The 12,306-nt window shown below is 43.5% G+C and overlaps 1 protein-coding gene across 4 annotated transcripts in view; it reads left to right on the forward strand.

Annotated features, from left to right (window-relative positions):
- The window catches only part of mtx3 (metaxin 3), a 68,144-nt gene that overhangs the window by 38,832 nt on the left and 17,006 nt on the right, over positions 1-12,306 (forward strand). For 2 of the 4 annotated variants that reach the window (XR_005634290.1, XR_005634291.1), the window contains exons 10-11: positions 10,065-10,109; positions 10,206-10,276. The gene's annotated coding sequence lies outside the window, so the exon portion shown is untranslated. Of the gene's footprint in view, positions 1-10,064; positions 10,110-10,205; positions 10,336-12,306 lie in introns of those variants that run through there. The other 2 variants (XR_005634289.1, XR_005634293.1) reach the window with 2 other exon arrangements.

A 12,306-nucleotide genomic window follows, 5' to 3' on the forward strand; every position in this document is an offset into this window, starting at 1 on the left:
CATAACTCAATGTGTGGAGTACAAGTCCAAGGAGGTTATGCTGAAGTTGGGACTGAATTACTCACATAAGATGACAGGGCCCGTTTAGAATCATCAGATTACCTGAAGTGACTATATGTGAGTGGAAAACCCATGCAGACACAGAGAGAAGATGTAAACTCAATGTGAACAACAGGGTTCAAATGTAGAACTCTAGATGAGTGAAGATGCAGTCCTAAATACTGTGCCACTATAATAGTAAAATGGGGTTAATTCAATAGATTGAGGTACTGTGACAGAATAGAAATTCATCTTTAGCAATAGCCACATAGACAATAGCTACACTATATGGCCAAAAGTTTGTGGACACATGACCATCACACCTATATAAACCTGTTGGATATCGCATTCCAACCAAGGACATCAATATGGAGTTGGACTCCCTTTGCAGCGATAACAAACCTCCACTCTTCTGAGGAGGCTTTCCACAAGACTATGGGGGTGGTTCTATGGGAATTTGTGCCCATTCAGCCAAAAGAGCTTTTGTGAGGTCAAGTACCTGATGTTGGACAAGAAGACCTGGCTCAAATTCATCATCCCAGTTCATCGTAAAGGTGTTCAGTAGGGTCAGGGCTCTGTGCAGGCCACTCGGGTTCCTCCATGTCTTTATGGACATGGCTTTCTATAGAAAGGGGCACAGTTCTACACAAACAGGAAAGGACCTTCACTAAACTGTTACCACAAAGTCAGACCTACACACTTCTCTGAAATATCTTTCTGTGCTGTAGCATTAATAGTGCCTTTCACGAGAACCAAGGAGTCGAACTTGAAATCCTTCAAACAGTCCCAGACCATTAGCTCTCCTACACTATTCTTTACAGTAGGCATTACGCAGTCTACAAGGTATCGTTCACCTGGTATCTACCAAACCCAGATAGTGAAGGTGTGGCTTGTCACTCCACAAAAGACATTTACACTACTCCAGAGTCCAATAGCATTATGCTTCATTGTATAGTGATCTTAGTCTTGTTTGTAGCGGCTTGGCTGTAGTAACCCATTTTCATAAAGCTCCTGATACAAAGTCTTCATGTAGATATTGCTTTGAGAGTCAGTTTGGAACTCAGTTGTGAGTGATGCGATAAGAGGATGGACGATTTCTGCGCACTGTGTGCTTCATCTGTTGGCAACTCTGCTTACTCCATGGTTGAACTTGCTCCTTGATGCTTCCACTTCACAATAACAGCAGTAGTCTGGAGTGTTGCACTGTATGGAGCAGAGGCATGGACAGTGAGAAAAGGAAATATAAATAGACTGGTAACATTCAAACTGTGGCTATGGAGAAAGATGGAAAAGATCAGCTGGATAAATTATCAAATGAAAAAGTGCTGGAAAGGATTGGTGAAGAAAGGAGCATGTTTGAAGCAGTGACAAGAAGGCAACAAAACTGGATGTGACGTGCAATAAGAGGAGATAAATTGTTGAAAATAGTGCTGACGGGGTCAACTGGAAGGAAAGAAATCAAGAGAAAGGAGAAGACAAGACATGTTATATAGACATGGACAAATTTGTTGGTACCCTCTCCATGGTGAAATGAAGAACCCATAGTTCTGTCTGAAATGACTTGGGTCAGGTAAGGTTGGGGAGCATGCATTCCTACAGTGTTTTGCCGCCGTCACCACACAATAAAACAGCTCAGGATCCCAGTTGGCAAAACCCTCAAGGCAGACACACAGTCCAGTCCTACCTTCAGGAAATTACCATCTATCTGCCACAGCCAGGTGTTATGTGGACGTTCCCTTGCCCTGGTCCATTCGCTCTGGTCCTCAACAATGAGGATCCTGCGAGCCAGATCACCCTCTGGGAATCGCTCCACATGGCTGTAGTGCCGTAATTGATGCTCCCTCACAATACAAGTAATGTGTCTCATTTGGGACTCCATGAGCAACTGCTCATTTGACACAAAGTCAAGTCAGTGGTACCCAAGGATTCCCTGAAGAGACACAGTACCAAAGAAGTCCAATCTTCATCTCAGGTCACTGTATAGTGTCCATGTCTTGCAGCCATATAGCAAAACAGGAAGCACCAGAACTCTAAAGACTTGGACCTTCGTCCTTTTGGACTTATATCGGAAGTGCTACACACCTCTTTCCAGCGAGGTCATGATGTCCCATGCTCTCCCAATCTGTCTACTGACTTTATAGAAAGAGTCACCAGAGACATGAATGTTGCTGCTGAGGTAAGTAAACCTCTCGAGAGGACCTTCCCCGGCACCGAGAGCAGTGTGATTCCCGTATATATTTGCCACAATCCAGACGTTTACCCATCACTTCCCAGATAGGAACAACAAGTCCTGTTTTCCAGTCAGTTGGGATGATGCCCATCTCCCAAATGGAAGCAAAGATTGCTTACAATGCCAGAAGAACAGCCTTGCACCAGCCTGGAGACGTTCACCCCGAATACCACAGATCCATGCAGTTTTCCCTACCCTCAGCTGGTTCACCACCTGTGCAATCTCAGTGAGATTGGGTTGTTCACAACTAATTGGAGAATCAACTTTAAGAATTGTGAACCCAGAGATGTCCATCGTCCTAGCCGTAGGATCGGTTTTAAAAAACTGCTCAAAGTAACCATCACAGTGGGTCACAACTGCAGCATCATCCGTAAAGACCATTCCATCACCTGCCCTGACTGCGACTCTCCAAGAATCAGATTCAGATGTGTGTAATGCTTCGATTCCTTTGTAAGCAGGACGCGGGTTACTTGCCCATAGATGGTGTGTCACTTGCTCACAGATTCCTCTAACAAATGCCACCTTATCAGCCATCAGAGCCCTTGCAGCTATCCTTCTCAATTCCTGGTACAGACTGGAGCTGCCATCAAACTGTGTGCTGCAACTCCTCTCAGTGATATCCAGGGTGCCCTGCGAGATGAAACACCTACTTCTGGGAAAACCGGGAACACCAACACAACCCTCAGCAACCTTCAGGTTCTTGTCACGGATCAGCAGTCACACCCAAGTCTGCATGCAGACTCATTAGAAACAGCTTGATCTTGGAGTTTGGCCAGGTTCAGTCTCATTCTCCTAGTAAGTTGTAGCCTACTGGACCTAAGCTGGATCTTTAGAGTAGCAACAAGTCTCTGGTCAGAATTCACAAACTGGGCACTTCTGTAGACCCTGCAATTCTGTAGGAGCCTCCAGTGTCTGCCAACGAGGATGTGATCAATCTTCTCCACACCGCCAGTATTGGAGTACCAAGTCCAACAATGTGGTCGATGGTACACTTCTTAGGCATAAAACCAGCTGCTCCTATAGGTGTGCAAGTGATCACAGACCCTATTAAGGATGACCGTAGAGAGGATCTTACCTGGCAGAGTTATCCCCCTATATTTTGCCAAAATCCAGGCAATTGCCCATCTTTTCCCAGATAGGAACGATGTTCTGTAGGAGCCTCCAGTGTCTGCCCAATAGAATGTGATCGATCCCCTTCTCCACACCATCAGTATTGGAGTACCTAGCTCAGGGCGATTGAACCAGGATCCAGCAATCTGCAGCCAATGACCTTTTGCAAAGTCAAGGAACATGGAGCCACTTTCATCATGGTCGCCAGACCCATGGGGACTGACGCAATCCTCATAGCCAGCCCTGTCAGTGCCAGTAGTCGCATTGAAGTCTCCATGACCAGTGGAGTGTTATCTCACGGGCATCCATCAACCACCAAGTGAAGTTGTGAATAAAATGTGTCCCTCACCGAGACATCACTCGCCACGGTCGGAGCATACACTGAGAGACAGACCAGGCACATAGAGAGTGCCTTAATCTGAGTCTCATAATGCATTGAAAGGAGTGACATTGGACACCATTGGAAGGAGCCAATCTGACACAGCAACAGCTACTTCCTCAGTATGACAACAGTCAGAGCAACCAGACCAGTAAAAGGTGTACCCACTTACAGAGATCTGGCCAGTCCCAGGTCTGCGGTCCTCAGAGAGTGCCACCACTGAGCAGCAGAGGAAGATAATCATCATGCCGGAGAGACAAGATGTTCCATGTGCCTACCTGGATGGTCCATCTCAAAATGGGACCAAAGTGCTGCCATGCAGCATGCGACACATCAGCACCTCACCAGTTCTGATCCCCAGCAAGCCTGACCTTATTGGCTCTCCTGTGGTTTCAACTTTTCTGGAGATGAGGTTCCCAAGGGCTTTCCCCCATCCGCCTCATAATGCGAGCAGCCTTCCTTACGGCGGCTTTAGCAGAGCTATTCCCACATAGTGAAGAAACGAGTCCCGCCTGGCGTTTCAGAGCTGTGTGAAGTGTTTTTTATGGTGGCTTAGCCGGATGCAGTTTAACATCATACCCAGGACATACTGAGGAAATGAACTGCAACCGACAAAACTCATTGGCACCCATCATTGTTCATTCTTTGTCTAATAAAAATCGGACTTTCCTTTAGAGATTTGATTCAAGAGAATATTGCATGGAAAAAATGATGTGACCCTTATCCTCTTGTTTTGTTGCACAAACTTTAGAGGCCATCACTGCAAACATGCAATTCTTGGAGCTCTCCATGAGACTTCTGCATCTGTCCACAGGTTTTTTGGCCCACTTGCCCTGAGCAAACGGCTCCAGCTGTGTCCAGTTTGAAGGGGTCTTATCCAGACTGCATGTTTCGTTCTTTCCAAAGATGTTCAATAGGATTCAAATCAAGGCTCACAGGAGGCCATTTAAGAATAGTCCAGCATTTTGTTCTTAGCCATTCTTGGGTGCTTGTAGCTGTGCATTTTGGCTCATTATCCTGTTGGAGGATCCATGACCTGTGACTGAGACAGAGCTTTCTGACACTGGGCAGTATGTTTCGCTCCAGAATGTCTTCATTGTTCCCTGCACAGACTGAAAGCACCTCATGCCAAAAGCAGCAAAGTAGCTCCAAACAACCAAGCCTCCTCCATGTTTCACAGTAGGTATAATGTTCTTTTCTTTCAAATCTTCATCTTTTCATCTGTGAATACAGAACTGATGTGATTTTCCAGAAAGCTCCAGTTTTGACTCATCTGTCCAAAAAACATTCTTCCAGAAGTATTGTGGCTTGTCATTATGCATTTTAGCAAATTCCAGTCTGTCTGTTTTATGTGGAATACTCCTGGGTCTTCTTCAATTGAGCCCACAGTCACTCAAAACGCGACAGTTGGTTGCGTGAGACACTGATGAAATTTGACCTTGGAGTTCAGCTAGTATCTCTTTGGAAGTTTTCTTTGGCTTTTTGTCTACCATTCTCACTGTGTTTCTGGCCATCCTGTGGCAGATTTTCCTCTTGCAGTCACATGCGGTGAGGTTGACTACATTCCCATGGACCATAAACTTCTTAATAATATTTGCAACTGTTATCACAGGAACATCAAGTTGCTTGAAGATGGTCTTCTAGCCTTTGCCTTTAATCTGCTTGCCTAGGATTCTCTTTCTGATCTCCTCAGACAACTCTTTCCTTTGCTTTCTCTGGTCCATGTTCAGTGTGACACACACGACGATACCAAACAGCAGACTGACAACTTTTCTCAATTTAAATAGGCTGAACGACTGGGGATATGTCAGTCAGTCATTTTCCAACCCGCTATATCCTAACTACAGGGTCATGGGGGTCTGCTGGAGCCAATCCCTGCCAACACAGGGCGCAAGGCAGGAAACAAACCCCAGGCAGGGCTCCAGCCCACCGCAGGGCTCACACACCCACACACCACGCACACACTAGGGACAATTTAGGATCGCCAATGCACCTAACCTGCATGTCTTTGGACTGTGGGAGGAAACCCACGCTGACACGGGGAGGTCATGCAAACTTCACGCAGGGAGGACCCGGGAAGCAAACCCAGGTCTCCTAACTGCGAGGCGGCAGCACTACCCACTGTGCCACCGTGCTGTTGGGGACATGTGTGATACATAAAAAAAGAAAACAGCCAGTCTGAAAAATACCCCTAGTCAAATTTTTTGGGATCTTTTCTATGGTTACCAACAAATGTGCCCAGGCCATTTTAGAATATCTTTGTAAAATAAACAATACTTGATTTACTTTCACACCTACTTTGCTTTACTCATTTATGTATCAAAGACATGCAGATATACACGGGGCAGTTGTTTTTCATTGTATCACTTTTCAGGTGGCAAACGACACATTTTCAATGAGCTATAAGGAGTCCACCACATATGTCCACATCTGAAAAGATGGCAAATCAGACCAAGAAATGAAAAGCAGACCAGACGACAAAGTACAGTGGATGAACTGGAAATCAAAAGACCTGCCATATGGTAGATAATTAAAGAAGTACAAGGGTATGTCTTCTCTGGATATTTTCCCAGATATAGCCTCTCGAATACATTTGCTTTGTCACGTACAGAAGCCAGTTTCACTTTCACTCGACAGACCCCCGCTGAACAGCACAGTCAATGCAAAATGTGGTGCTGCCAGTCCTGAGCAGCTGAGTCCTTTATCTTTCAGGAGAAATTCGACGTGAAACATTCAAAGTTCTTACTGTTGTATGTTTACCTGACGGTTTTAAGGCCTGTCATTGTGTTAATGGCCTTGTGGTCTTTAATCTGGAGAAGATTACAAGTTAACACCTCTAAACATGTGTGAGCTTGTGTTTCGGCCATTGTTACTTTGGTATGTTTGTTTCTTTACATTTTTGGAGATACACAGCTGAGCTGTTCATCCTCTTCAGTGCCAAAATCGAAATTCATTTTACATACGTATGTTAAAGTCAGGTGCTTACTGATCCTGTCTGTGTTTCTTCCAATGCCCTGTGACCCTAAAACCGAATTAAACTGATTTATAAAATAGATGGATGTTGATATCAAAGATAGACACTGACCATGTTACTAATTCACATTCTGGAAGACGATGCCGCTAGATAGATAGATAGATAGATAGATAGATCTATACTAATAAAAGGCAAAGCCCTCACTCACTGACTGACTCACTCATCACTAATTCTCCAACTTCCCGTGTAGGTAAAAGGCTGAAATTTGGCAGGCTCATTCCTTACAGGTTACTTACAAAAGTTAAGCAGGTTTCATTTCGAAATTCTACGCGTAACGGTCATAACGGTCGACAACATCCGCCATGCTGAACTTTCTTATTTATGACCCAGTCTTCACGAAATTTGGTAGGCGGCTTCTCTGCGCTAACCGAAACCGATGTACATACTTATTTCGGTGGTATGACGCCACTGTCAGCCGCCATATTGAACTTTCCAACGGTCTTTGTTGTCCTCATTGACTCACTCACTCACTCACTCACTCACTCACTCACTAATTCTCCAACTTCCCGTGTAGGTAGAAGGCTGAAATTTGGCAGGCTCACTCCTTACAGGTTACTTACAAAAGTTAAGCCGGTTTCATTTCGAAATTCTACGCATAACGGTCATAACGGTCGACAAATTCCGCCATGTTAAACTTTCTTATTTATGGCCCCATCTTCACGAAATTTAGTAGGCGGCTTCCCTGCGCTAACCGAAACTGTTGTACATACTTATTTCGGTGGTATGACGCCAATGTCAGCCGCCATATTGAACTTTCCAACGGTCTTTGTTACCTATGGGCCCATCTTCAAGAAATTTGGTACGCAGGTTCCCAACGCTAACTGAATCCTACTTACATACATATATACGTCCATTGCCTGCAGCTCAGTCACCGTGTGAGACGGCGTTGGGTCCCCCATCCCCACGCCTCCCACGTTGTTGGCTGTCTGCCTATATAAGGCCGTCCGGTCTCTTCATTCCCTTCCTTGCTTCACCATGGTATTCACGTCTCCCTGCTGATAACCGCAGCCTTTTTATTTAATCCACGGCTTCTCCGCTGTTTTATTGTTCGTTTATTACGATTATAGTTATTGTGTAGGTATTTTAGACTTACTTTACATTGTTCAGGTACCCATTTCTGTTATCGTTCCAACCGTACCCCCTTTAACATGTCTATCGAGGTGATCACAATCGATCAAAGAACTGTCACTTACCGAGTGGTTTCCATGCCCGGAGATGGCACCTGCCTTTTCCATTCTCTTTGTTACATATTGCACGGCCATATCAGGCTCACTCTTGATATCTGGAGAAACATTGTGTCTTATGTATTGAATGACTGGGACAGGTTCATGGTGTGGACTGATGATGGTACAGGAAGATAATTATACTACACAGGAGCACTATAAGAGTGAAATGCTTAAGCCCTTCACCTATGGTTCTGCATGTGAGTTGATGGCTGCCGCTGAATTGTTCGGTTGTCGCTTTCCGACAGTGTACCGAAATGGCCAAATATTTTACACCTTTGGACAACCGCCAATGCCTCTTAAACATCTTAGATTGACAGGTAATGATTTCAGTAGTGGACACTTTGATGTTTATGAATGTTTAAATTATCAAAAGCTGGATGCGAAGTTATCGATGAAACCGGTTGTATGCTTACAACACTTGACAGATTCCGATTGTCACTTCAACACAAGTCCTGCAAATACTGTCGTAATTGAATCAAACCATGAAACTCAAACCGATTATGACAGCAGCAATCCAAGCTGTGAGATTTGAAACAAGATTACTGTTCACATGACCAACTGTACGTTGCATGCTCAAGAGTAAGCTCAGCACACAGCTTGGTCATATTACAACCGGAGGGTCGAAATGACAATGTGGTATACAAAGAGATCCTTAACAAATAATTATTGGTATATTTTCCCTCAGTTTAAAAAGGTTTACTTTTCTTCCTAATAAAAATTTTAAGGCAGTACTTCGCCGCTGCGAAGTGCGGGTATTTTGCTAGTAGATAGATAGGAAGCCACTGAGTGCAAAGAAGCCCCCGTTGTGTTTCTTGACTCAATTCTACTGAATGATTCTTTGTCTGAAAGTCCTCCCTGTTAGGTGTGTCGTTCTTCATAATGGCACTCAGCTTTGTTTAAATTCTCTCCTTTGCTACAATCTCCAGGGCATCCAGAATGTGTCCCATAACCGAGCCTGCCCTTTTAATTGGCCTGTTGATTCGGTGGACCTCACTTAAAGTGATGTTACCAGCCCAGCACACCACAGGATAGAAGATGGCACCGGCCATCACAGAGCTGTAGACGATGTGAAGGATGTCACTTCTGACATTAAAGGAATGCAGTCTCCTAAGGAAGAATCACCTTCTCTGCCTTTTCTTCTGGAGTTCTTCTGTGTTCCAAGACCAGTCCAACCTGTCATTGATGTGAACCCCCAAGTACTTATACTTATAAGCCACCTCTACATCCACTCTCTGAATACTGAATAGTGACTGGCCATGGAGGTTCTTTGGTGTTGTGAAAGTCAATAACCAGTTCTTTGGTTTTGCTGATGTTAAGATGGAGACAATTGTCTTTGCGCCAAGAGACAAACTTCTCCCCCGACTCTTCTTCTCTGTGTCATCCCTCTTATCAATACACCCCATAAGTGCAGAATCATTTGAGAATTTCTGCAAGTGACGTGAGCTGCTGTTATATTCATAGTCAGACGTGTACAGTTTGAAGAGAAGAGGAGACAGGCCTGTTCCTTGTGGTGCTCCAGTGTTGCTCACACAGTCTTTGAGTCTCACACACTGCAGTCTGCCAGACAGATAGTCCATTAAACAGAATACCATTGGCTCATCCCCTTAACATGAATGGCTGGATGACACTGAAGCTGCTGGAGAAATCAAAAAACATAATCTTCACAGTGCTTCCAGCTTTGTCCAGATGAGAAATGGCTTTGTGGAGCAGATTGATAATGGCATCCTTCACTCCATTCTTTGTCCGATAGGTGCTGCCTTACAGCTCCTGGCGTCTTGAAGTGATTCTTTGCACAGTAGCTGGCATGTGTGGAGTCTTCAGTTTTCTTTCTCCTTTTCTTCTGTTACTTTGTTGCTCATTTTGCAGTCTTGTTCTGTAGCTGGGCTTTGTAAAGCTACCTTGTGTTACTTTTACTGTCACTACTGGCATGTGGCCTGTTTTATAACATTATACCAAAGCTCTCCTGGTTTCACGATTTGGTCTTAAATGTAATTTTTTCTGTCTGTTTCTTATATCTCTTTTATAATGTTTTTTTTTTTCCATTAGGGTATCTGAACACTTGTCAAATTCATTCCTGCACTTGAATTTCAGGTGAGATAAATATTTGTCAATGTTGATTTTGGTTTGCACCTTTTCCAAAGCCATTTTGTTTTGTCATTTTCTAGATTCTCTTTCCCTCTCCTGTAGAAGGAGCCTAAATGAAAGGAGCCAGTGGCTATCCTGAAGACAAGTACAGAGACAACTGGCACTGTGCATGGGTGAGTGCCATCTAAAGACTGTGAACAGTCAGCTAATAAACATACGGGACATTTGTGCACATTTCTTTATGCTTGTAGTTAGAGTGTTTTAAAGTAATGGGCTCCACAGACAATTTTCTGTTTCAAAGAAGCTGAGCAGCCAAGTACACCAGTTTGGCTATCATTTCACCCAAATGGTGGAAATAATCTGACACTTTGATGATCAAAGGTCACCATGCGTCTAGACATGAGTCAGTTTTGTGAGAGCATCAGCAGCCAGGGGTTAATGCCGAGTACCAGTGCCAACATCCAGCCAACCTCACATTATTTCATGAGCTTTTAAGTTCAGGAGGTAACTTTTATACCATGAATTACTTTCTGGCTGTCACAATCTGCTCTAATAATTGTCGATTGCAATGTCTGAAAAAGTGCATGGAAAAAACAGGCAGACGGGTAGACTCTTTACGCTTACGCTTGCACTCTAGTCGACTCTGCTGTGATGCAAAGAGAGCAAAAACCAGCATAACGTACGTACAGACGCTGCAGTTGAAGACGGCAAGTCTTTCCTGAGGACATTTAAGAGGCTATTTGATATCTGAGCCAGCGTTTCCTGTTCTGTCTACAAAAGAGAAGTAACATGATGATTTTCACATTTAGGAATGCAGTTGACCATACTGGAGCAAAGCTACGGGAAATTAAGAATTTTACGCTAGAAACCCAGCCAATAAATAGAAATTGTTGGTAACTAGCCTTGGGGGAACGGTCAGAAGACCAGTCCTGGAGAGGCAAAGCATTTAGCAGTTAGTCAATGACAACGTAAGTCATCTTTTGTTTTGGTATGCCCGGAACAAAGTTTGTTTCCAGGAGAAGATTACTTAATAGTATAAAGTCCATCCATGTTTCATTCCAACATAATCCAGTTCAAGTAAACACCAAAAACTTCAGAGTGATATGGTCAAGGGCGTCCTTACAACCAGTCAAAAAGCACAAGTAGTCAATTAGATACTTGAAGAACATCACAGTAATTTTGATTTGATATGCTTTATTAATCTCTGAGTGATTAACTTTTTAAATGTCTTTTATTTTGTAAATATTAATGTTGTTCTTTTCTTTTTTGCTGTATATTTCATGCATACTATTTTGTTTACTGATAATTGTGTGTTTAAGAGTGATGTCTGTTGTGTTATAGCGGCACACAAATGGCAAAAAGGTTCAAGGCCAAGTCAAAAAGCAGGCCAGACTCTCCACTAACCTGCCCAGAGGAGGCTCACTCCAAGGCTTCACCCTACACCAGGCCAAATGGACTTTAGCATTAAAGTTCAAAAATATAATGTGGGGAGGGGCTGTTTGCCCAGTTCCTTTGTTGATAAAAGAATTTTTATAAATGAGTTATTGCAAGAAAGCTGAAATACACAAAAATAGGCAACTTAGGCAAAAAGGCAAATCCAAAGTTACCAAGTCCGAAAACACTAAACAAAAATCTAATTCCTTAAGCAGAGCAAAAATGTCAAAAAACCAGAAACAATCTAAAATATCAAAAGTGAGAGTGTACAGAAGTGTTACTGCAGAGGAACTGCAATTCCCATGAGCCTTTATAGCACTGGGAGCAGTTCCTCCGTGGTGATTGACAGGTGCCCTGCCTCTTGGGGAACCACCCACAAAACCCAAGAGACAGTCATGTCAGTCATGATAGAAACATTGATCCATACATAGAAATCAAATAATTACATAAAGAAGAAACATAAATAACAATAATAACATAAACAATAATAATTCAGTGATTAAATAGACATAAAAAGAAATTAAAATTTAAGCAGGGTGGAACCCTAGCTTACACATAACAATGTTGGCTTTGTGGTGTCTAGTTCTTTAGGTTATGTTGCTTGTAGCCCGTTTGTGGAGCCTAAGGGGGTGAGGCCTCTTAACACTGCATCTAAGGAAGCAACAAGTTAAATGAGTGCTTCAGCATTGCTTCTCTTTGTGATTTCTGATTTGGATTTGTGATTCTTTCTTTGGTGGATTTACTGGCTTTGTCCCCTGCCTTCATTTCA

This window comes from Polypterus senegalus, chromosome 7, assembly GCF_016835505.1.
Source record: "Polypterus senegalus isolate Bchr_013 chromosome 7, ASM1683550v1, whole genome shotgun sequence".
NCBI classification, from domain to species: domain Eukaryota; kingdom Metazoa; phylum Chordata; class Cladistia; order Polypteriformes; family Polypteridae; genus Polypterus; species Polypterus senegalus.